Source organism: Mytilus californianus, unplaced genomic scaffold, assembly GCF_021869535.1.
Source record: "Mytilus californianus isolate M0D057914Y unplaced genomic scaffold, xbMytCali1.0.p SCAF_3, whole genome shotgun sequence".
NCBI lineage: Eukaryota > Metazoa > Mollusca > Bivalvia > Mytilida > Mytilidae > Mytilus > Mytilus californianus.
Window position 1 is genome coordinate 81,500,592 of NW_026262679.1, and position 10,372 is coordinate 81,510,963.

General features: G+C 31.7%; 1 protein-coding gene across 1 annotated transcript in view; it reads right to left on the minus strand.

Annotated features, from left to right (window-relative positions):
- Positions 1–1,541: 1,541 nt before the first annotated feature.
- The window catches only part of LOC127735194 (collagen alpha-6(VI) chain-like), a 53,474-nt gene continuing 44,643 nt past the window's right edge, over positions 1,542–10,372 (minus strand). The window contains exons 7-9 of the transcript XR_007998180.1: positions 3,992–4,275; positions 2,776–3,049; positions 1,542–1,654 (exon numbers count right to left, since the gene is read on the minus strand). The gene's annotated coding sequence lies outside the window, so the exon portion shown is untranslated. The remainder of the gene's footprint in view (positions 1,655–2,775; positions 3,050–3,991; positions 4,276–10,372) is intronic.

Consider the following 10,372-nt stretch of genomic DNA (forward strand, 5'->3'; position numbering starts at 1 on the left):
GATTTGGCTTTACTTTTGGTACTTTTTTGGTTTTATCAGCTCTTCAATGTTTGCATTAGGCTTTCGAATTTCAAATAGTTTGGCCTTCAGAGACATTAATTGCCAAAAGCCGCATCTGGTGCAATAAGTGTTATTTCAACCTCTGTTTTAGATCAGTTCTATAAAATGAGGAAATGAAATGATAAACGATAGGTCACTGAAAGACAGACAACACTAGCCAAAAAAAGGGACAAAAACCACGAATATACAAATAAAAACCCACAAACATTACACGGTAAACTATATCAAAAGACACAGCCAATCAAAATTCAGGGGTCAACATAAATGCTCTTGAGGGGTAGACACTAGTCGTGTTTATCCTGTTTAAATCCTTTGAGTCATTTACCATTTTCTACATGAGGAAATGCCTGTACCAAGTCAGGAACGTGTGACAGTTGTTTTTCATTCGTTTGATGTGTTTGAGCTTTTGATTTTTGCCATTTTATATAAGACTTTCCGTTTTGAATTTCCTTTGGAGTTCGATATTTTTGTTATTTTACTTTTTACGTAACCGACAGTTTACGAAATTGGTGATGTTTAAAAGTTAAATTAGGGTCAATAACCAATCGGCTAATGTGTTATATAATTGACAACGTAATTTAAAGGAGTAACATGACGAGTGTCACATGTGGAGCAGGATCTGCCTACCCTGCCGAAGCACCTAATATGATCCCGGTTTTTGGTGTGATTCGTGTTGCTCAGTCACAAGTTTTCTATTTTTTGCTCTGTAGACCGTTGTTTGTCGTTTGGTCGTTTTCGGTTTTTTGACATGGCGTTGTCAGTTTGTATTCGACTTACGAGTTTAAAAATCCCTTTGATATATTCTGCCTCTAAAATTGCGAATTGTTCTGTTATCAATTTCTGTTAATTAAGCTATGTCTTTGGACAATAACTATGTTCATTTGGATGTAATTTTAATTATTCGAAAACCTTTCGTTGACAAACGCGAGTACTTATTTTAACAAAATACAAAGAACGTTAATTATGCGAAACCTTAGATGTATTGAAAACATAAACACATTATTATACAATTATTGCCGTATACTGAAGATATTATCATCACAAGAATAATACATTGCCATAGCTGCGAGCGACTCTAATGCTTTGAAGTTACCATCTTCTGTATAAAATACTTGACTAGGATCATTCAAAACTGCCTGATAATTTTCCATCACACTGTCCTCCCCAGCAATAACGCCAACAACTTCTATACCATCTTGTTTAGAATACGAGACTTCTTTTTTTATTTCATCCATATCTGTCCACATTCCATTTGAGACAATAACCACGATTTTTCTAAATGCTGAGAACTGTTTATCTTATCTTACATGTCGCAAGGCATGGCTGGTATTTGATATTGATATATGGTTGTCAACGTTAATTTGTAGTGCTGATTAGATACGTTTGTCTTTGTCTGAAGACCACGACAAAGAAAACACTAAGTCTGGTTTTTCAGAATATGAATACATGCCAATTTTAGCATTTGGGTTATACGTTAATACTTTTTCTATTATATTACGTGTAGCTGCAAGACGGTCGTTGTAATTGTCTATAGTTTGGTTATTATTATTATCGAGTAGTATGACTATTTGTGTTTCTTCTTCCAATAAACAATCTGTAAAAAAAAAACATTTCTACAATGTAACATTTATGTTATTCAATAATTTATTCAATTCTGAAAGTACACTGCTGTATTGCAATTAAGAACACCAGTCAATGATCTGTTTACTTAACCGTTGTATTTAAAACCCTGTCAATGACACCGGTCTAACATTTAAATTTCAGAGGCGTATGCCATGTGATATAAGTTTAATTGCAATACATATTCAAACTATGAGGAGAAAACCAGTAGAGTAAAAACTCATCGAAGAAAAGTAAACGTGTAAAAAAAAACCTTTTAAGTTGTTTTTATTTTTTGTAAAGTAAAGTAAGAAATTTGAAGTAATCTTATGCTTTGTTTTTTTTCAATTGATGTATTGAAGTTTATCAACATCGGCTTTATGTCATATGAATAATATTATATTGAATAATATTATATGTTACATGGGATCTTTACGACTGATATGGGCTCATATTCCTTGAGAATCCCGAAGAACAATTATATTACACTGGAGTGTCCTGATTTCAACATTAATTACCAGTTTGTTTTCAGTTTTGTTCACACGGTATATGGGATCATATAACCTGTCAAAGTAACCAATAAAATTGCACAATTAGCCGGGATATTTCACTTTGGTATAATTTGATAAGATAATTGTTTTTATGTAAGACTGTGTTGACTGTTGTTTGTCTTTTATCGTTTTTCGTTTTTTTGCAATGAGTTTGTCGGTCTCTCTACGACTTATGATTTTTGATTTTCCAGTTGGTATATACCGCTTGTTTTTTTTGTTGTTGTGTATAGCTATTTAACAAAATGTAAAGCAATCTTAATGCCTAGTGTAAAAATATTATATTTAAGTATTGAATAGAAGCTGTAGTAGAAAATATATTCTGATTCAGCTTACTATTTACCCTTATAAAACTACAAATGCTTAAAAAATGAAGATCAAATAAATATATCATAACTCTAAAAAATAAGAATATGTTGTATGATTGCCAATGAGACAACTCTCCACCAGAGACCAAATGATGTAGATGGTTAGCAACTGTAGTACGGCCTTCAACAATGAGAAAAACCCATACCGCATTGGAAGCTATAAAAGTCCCCGAAAAGTTTATGATATATAACAAGTGTACCTGCACAATCAGAATGAACTGTTTCTTTGAGAATCTGGTTGTACATATCATCTAGATGATGCGGACTGAATGTATAATACTGGCTGTTTGAAATCGTAAGCATATCTCTATGTGCAATCGACTGTCCAATTCCGACTGATAGAATACGTATACCCATCGCGTTGATAATCTTTGCCTCGGCAAAAGCCTTATTCCTGTCTGTTGACAGACCGTCATGCAGCAAGACAATGTAGCTTGTTGTTCGACGTGATCCCATAGAAAAGGTTGTTAGCATCTGCAACAAGAATTCTGCTTGTTTTGATCATAAACACTACACAGAACAAATGTGATATTTCTTTTAACTGTATTTACCTCAACCCAAGTAGGAAATATTTTTATATGTTAAGTAGGATTTAGCTTCTTAGACTTATCCAAATAGTAGCATTGTTTATTTTAGAATACATAACTAAATATTATGTGGTGATTGGTAAAAAAAAATATGTATAAACTACCGTTATATCATACACTGACCAAAAGATGATGGTGCAATCAAAAACCACAAAAATACAAAAAACTTATGTACACAGAAAACTAAATACTAAGCAGCAAGAACTGCACCAAAAACTTGCGAGAAATCAGGTTCTCGGGAAGGGTAACTATTTGCTGATCCAATATTTTCACCAGTGTTGCACGTCAAAATTCGATTATAAGTCGTACTAGTTAATTTAAAAATCGAGGAAACCCAGGCTTTCCATTTCTGGAAAGCCTGGTTTTCCTCGATTATTAAAGTTAACGTTTAAGTATATATCTCCTAGTTAAACCAATATCACAGGGTTTGAGTTTCCTATCGTGATTTCTCTGATAAAGTGCTACAACCTACTAGGAATGATTCCTTGTAAGCTGCAACACTCTATCAAGAAAATCACGATAGGAAACACAAGCCCTGCAATGTCATTTTGACTACGAGATATATACTTTATATGCAGGCACTCTTGAAATAAATAGACAAATGGAAAGCTCCTCGTGCAAATTTTTGAATATATACAGTTTTGTTTACATTTACTGCATGTATAAAGATGCCAATTTAAAATAAATGCAATAAAAAAGCTCAAAATGTCCGTTGTTGGCAGAGTAGTTTCTAATAATTTGTTTATGTTTAGCATTACACTTCATTAAAAAATATCTCGAGCTCATCTTAAAGAAAAATTCTGCATTTAAGGTGACAGGTCAATTTTACCTCGCGAGCTTGTTGTAAGGCGATGGCTGTATACGTTGCAGCTTCTTTTCCCCTGATGGTCTTCTAAACAGCATTCATATCAAAAGCCGATGAGTAATCATCGAGATCAAACAATACCTTGGAATTAAAGTTATAGACTATAACACCGATTTGGAAATCATTTCGACCAATAGGAACTTTGCTGATAAATCGACTGATAAAGTCGATGCTTTTATTTACATCATTTTGCAAACTGTCAGATGTGTCAACTACAAATACGATGTCTGCAGGACCTGGTCTACAGTCTGAAAAAAATTAAAATTCATCAACCAAGAAAAAGTTGTACAAATCAGTTTAACAGGTCATACAATCGATCTATATATGATATTCAGTTAAAATAAATTGACGTATTATTAAATACAAATATCAAAATATGCTGGATTTACGTTGATCATTGTGAACAACGGTTATGAATTCTAGAGTACTATATTGATTTGAAAATAATTAAAAAAACCAAAGTTCAAACTTCCTCGGTTAAAGTTTACCAAACTTGGATTATATTATTCTTTGCTGTATTCTTTTGGTCATATATATCGTCAAGTTTTCAAGCATTTATACACACCTGGCGTTCAAAAGTTTGGATTTGAGCGTCCCTGATAAAGGTAAATCTAGGAAAGGACTTCGGACGCAACATATATATGAAGTGTTATTTTCATCATCCACTATTATTGCTAAACAAGGTATATGGCATCTTATACTTTGAAACAATTAAAATTTCAATTCGTATCACAACTTGTCAGTTGAACTATTTGGAGCCTAGACATATCGTTTCCCAAGAGATACAGTATTGGAAAAAATAGGATTATGCAGGAATGCGACTTTATGGAATATTTTGTTAACTTTCTGTTATCATTTTGCGTTTGTAGGTGTATAAATTTTATATACAGAAATAATTTTACTTTATTCAATAAAATTACGCGATGTATGTACTGTAACTAAACATGTCACATTATAAATTTGTAACATATTACTTTGAAGTCTAGCTCAGAAGATGTCTACCAATATAGGATGCTTCATAATTAGCATTTAAATACTAGTACTCTTCTTCAATATATTTTTACATTCTGTCTAGAGGCTTTTCACTTATAATCACTTATTATTATAATCTCAATTTTAAATCTCATCAATCGATTAAGAAGACAATTCAAGGTAACAACCAAAAACTGAGGGAATCATATGAACTTCAAAAGGAGCGAGAACTGGAGCGTCAACAGGGTAAGCGTTTCCTGTTATGCAAGAATCAGGATGTGATGTGGTTGCAAACAAGACAATATTTCAATAATAGTTTTTATTCACAATAAATGTTTTGAGATATCGCGTGTACATGATTTCGTAAACATATTTGATATGAAACATTAAAAAACTCTTTTCATTTATTCATGTTGAGGTTTTTTTTTTATTTTTCAAGAAATGGAAAACTATATTTATAAAAAAAGTAAAATAACAAAAATACCGAACTCCAAGGAAAATTAAAAACGGAAAGTCCTTTATCAAATGGCAAAATCAAAAGCTCAAACACATGAAAAACGAATGGAAAACAACTGTCATATTCCTGTCAGTGTACAGGCATAATTTACATGTAAAAATTGTTTGTTATACTATACAGTGTCATTTATTGAAATTGCCCTAATGTCAAAAGAGTTAAACGTTGTATAAAAACCGATTCTTCATTATCAAATATGTTGAAAAGAGTTTTAATTCACTCGAAATGATACTGATTAATTGTGGTGTGTTGATTTGAGCGCCACTGATGAGTCTTATGTAGACGAAACGCGCGCCTGATGAGAACAATTATTAGCCTGGTATCTTTGGTGTACTTTTACACACACCACTGGATCTATTCCACTGCTGATGGACATTTCGTCCCCGAGGGTATAACCTGCCCAGTATTCACGCTTTTTGTTTTGACAAGCAATTACATTTTTCTGTTTATAAAATTTAGAATTATTCGAAACTAAAATTTGTCTGGCCACTAGCATAGATGGAATTCATCGCATTTGGCAAGTTTTTCGCAATTTCTTATACTTGTAATGATATTTAACTTTGCGTTTAAATTGGCCAACCATTTTGTTTTACATGCACGCCATTCCTGAATCTTATACAGTTGGTTTGTGTCAGTAGACACAGTTATTCAAAGTTGTTTTGAAACCACAATCGTACATTTAAAAAAAATATTATCTGTTAAACTAGTATGTTATTTTTTTCAGTAAGAAAATAAAATACCGTACACTCAAGAAGTAAAGCTCTTAACAAGTTTTCAAGGACATGTCGTTTCGATTTTCTGCATACATGCACGCTATTCTCGATATATTCGATTTAAAAAAATAAATCGGAATAAGGTTTGTTTGAATTTTTCTAAAAAAGTGTTAATCTTTGCTACATATCAACCGATTTTGTCGATGAATTTTTTCTTAAATCTCACTAAGACTATTTGCTTATATATACGGAGAATTGGCATGTTCCAAATATACGTATACAGTCAGTAGAAAAAAAATAAGTTTGGTACTCGAGGATTGTATTCCTAGAACAACATTTCAATCAACTGTACACAATCATCTGTAGCTTATTGTCCTCATTGATTGCTACATAGAAGAATGATAACAATGATTATTTTAGTTTTATTTCATTTTATATTTTTCTTTATTATTGTTTACCAGAACGTTTTCATTTGAACTTATAATCAGTAGTTTCCTTATGAAGAACGTGGACAACATTGCAGAGTTCAACTAATCAGTGTTTGCTTTAAAATATTTTTTAGACTAGATTTTCAAATGTTATGTAAACAAAACGTATTTCTGGCGTAACAAGTAACAAGTAACAAGCATGGTATATTTGACGAGTTGGTATACCATAATCCTAATTGAAAATATTTTTAATCTAACCTTTTTCACACACACTTCCTTCATATCTGCTGGTACAGTCACACGCAAAAGCGTTCAATAAATCGTTACACGACCCTCCATTTAAACAGGGAAAGGACTGACATTCGTTAAAATCTGTAAAACAATCATATGAAATAATGAATAAGAACAAATGTTTGCGTGATGTAAACTATTGTAGATCAAGTTTTTTTTTATTGTTTCACTAGGATCTTTTTTTTACTTTTTTCTAGAATGAATACGTGTTTAAAAAAGTTTAAAAGAAAGACATCAGTATTCAATGTCTTATGGGTAATTTGAACGATAAGATGAAGAAAATAAATAGTTACACCGTACGGACAACTATAAACATATTTTCATTAGTTGTGTTCGACATCAAACGCATGAAAACAAACAAATAAAGATACATGTACATGTAACATAAACTAGGACACAAAATAAAACAGCCAACGAATTCGGCATTTATAGAATAACCTTTGAAAATAACAAATTTTATAAACTTAGAATTTTAGAGATTGTAATTATGAAAGTGAAAACGCCTTTAAAAAAAAGATCAATAAATATGCATTATGATATCTAGGATGTAAATATTTGAAAAATTAAATAATTAAACTCAGTTGGTATAAATCAAGGAGTAGTTCTTTCGTAAAGCCTGCTAGAAAACATCAAGACATGCTTTTATTACAGCGGATGACCGTGAGGGCATTCCGGTGTATTGCTATCGCCTAGATTTCCATTACGTAACATTCGTTTTGGGTTTTTAACCGATCTATAAACATGATGAATACGTAGACATCATCAAGTGCAAACTAACATTCCTAATCGCTTGTTATAAATTAATTTTTTCAATGAATACTCATCAAATACTTTTTAAAGAAGATAAATTAATAATATTAAAATGTTTTGTTGTATGTATATACATATAAGTAAAAAATCATTAATATCTATGCACACGCATGCGGAAGAATATCTCAAGAACGTTTGCAATCTCAAGGAACGATAACTCTGCATGGATGATTAAACATTTTTTGCGGGAAAATACGAATGTCTACTCAAATCCATTCTATTAGAAAAATCGAATTATTACAGAAGAGTGTCCACCATGCACTTGCACTGCACTATTATTAATATAGTAGAATAGAATGATATACAAATGCATGAAAATTATATATACATGTAACTGTAATATTCAAGTATTAATATAATATATAACAATAAACCAGAGTATAATGATTTGTATCATTACAATATGATAGTCATTACGGTGAGGTTGAATTCCCTGTCATTAATTTATCATCCACGTACGAACTTGTCCCAGAAAAAAGTTATGTCTGTACATTAACCTCACTTTCAGGTATAGTAAAGGTTATCTTACCGATGTTGTAATTAGATCTTTGAATATAGTTTACATTGGCACTAATATCGATTTTGTCATCAGCAAATTAAAACATAACTTAATTTGTATTCTTTTCAAACGGGGTGTATAAAGACATACCCACGTTCATTTTGATCTATAAAGAGGTTAAACTCCTAACTATCTTACTGTCTGTCGATACATTTATTTTTGGCATTGCACAAGTCATGTCTTCTTTGACTGTCCATGACGTTAAAATACTAAATCCCTGGGATGTGTTTTAGTTGATTTAAGTCTCTGATGCATGCTTTTTTATTATTAATTGTTTTGGCTTTTAACTAGCTGTCAGTAACTGCGAGTACTCTCAAATCGTACTTTCTTGTTTATTTGACCTGTTGATACTAATTGTAATGCTTTGAAGACCTGTTGGTGGCCTTCTGCTGTTGTCTGTTCTGTGGTCGGGTTGTTGTCTCTTTGACACATTCCCCATTTCCATTCTCAATTTTAATTTTATTTTTTGTTATTTAATGTTATTCAGGTTTATATCTGGTCTATAAACCAACTTTGATAAGTGTTTGGTATTACTATAAATTTTCACTTCGTACTATGAACATCAAAATTTTTTATTTTGTAAAAATATTTCCTTTCTCTATTGGAACTGTACACGTATACCTAACAACAAAATTATTTTCATTTACCTGTGTTTAAAATAATTGCAAATTGCTGATATTTTTGTTCGAGAATATTGTTTTTCTTAAATTGTTTAACATTTCATACCGATATGACATGTTACTTTTATTATCCTTCCCTTAGTTTATTTATTTTGTATTTGCATTGTATCATAGGTCAAATTTATTTGTTCATTGTATGTTCATTGGTGTTAATATGTCCTTTGATTGAGTTAAGCTATTTCAGTTGATATTTTATGGTGTGTCTTTCTATGTTATGATGTTACACTATTGTTTCAGAATAAGGGTAAAGGTTTGGTACCATTAAAACGTTTAAACCCACTGCATTTGTTTGCACCTGTCCTAAGTCAGGAATCTGATGTTCAGTAGTTGTCGTTTGTTGATGTGTTTCTCGTTTCTCGTTTTTTATATAGATTAGACCGTTGGTTTTCCCCTTTGAATGGTTTTACACTAGTAATTTTTTGAGCCCTTTATAGCTTACTGTTCGGTGTGAGCCAAGGCTCCGTGTTGAAGACCGTACTTTGACATATAATGGTTTACTTTTTTAAATTTTGACTTGGATAGAGAGTTGTCTCATTGGCACTCATACCACATCTTCTTATATCTATATAGAGATGTGATTTTTTTCTGAGACAAGTGCTTGTCGGAGCATCCAGAAGAACTTGCGGTCATCCGATGTTCAGTACTTCAGTACTTTGATTCTTTTTGTATGATCACATCATATACATTTGATTTGATCCAGGTAGCATATTTTCCCTGAAAATTTAGATTACTGCAAAACATTGCAAAAGTCTCCATCGAAAAAATGGACCATATGACCAAACAAATGGAATGTATATAAATGAATTGATGTTTTTATGACTAAGTTGCGTGTTATATACTTAGTAAAATGATTATATAAGTAAAATATATTTGTAGATAAGTTACACTGTTTTGATTACAACTGTGTGGACTAGGAATGGAATATTTATGGCCTATTTTGCAAACCCTAAAGGAGATGGCAACTTATTACCTTGAGCGGACTGTTTGAGATGGACATTTCGAAAAAATATATATATCTGTTCAAGCTGCAATTTAAATTCTATAGCCTCCATTTGGATGAAATTCTGTGTTGGGTCATAAATTCTTTGAACACTTCAGTAAGATATTTTATTTGGTACTTCGGAGACAGCACATTTACCGGATCCAATCTCAATTATTGACACAATACATATGATCATGTCAGAAAGTAAAAAAATGGTTGGGATCAACTACACGTTATCTTCAATTAACATTAACATATGGGAAGTGTTATCTGACCATTCGTTAACAACAGGGCGAGGGGGGTTCAAATGGACGGACGATCAAATATTTCAATTGAAATTTGTTAAAATGCTTTAATTTGATTTGAGAAAGACGAACAAAAAACCTAAAAAAAAAA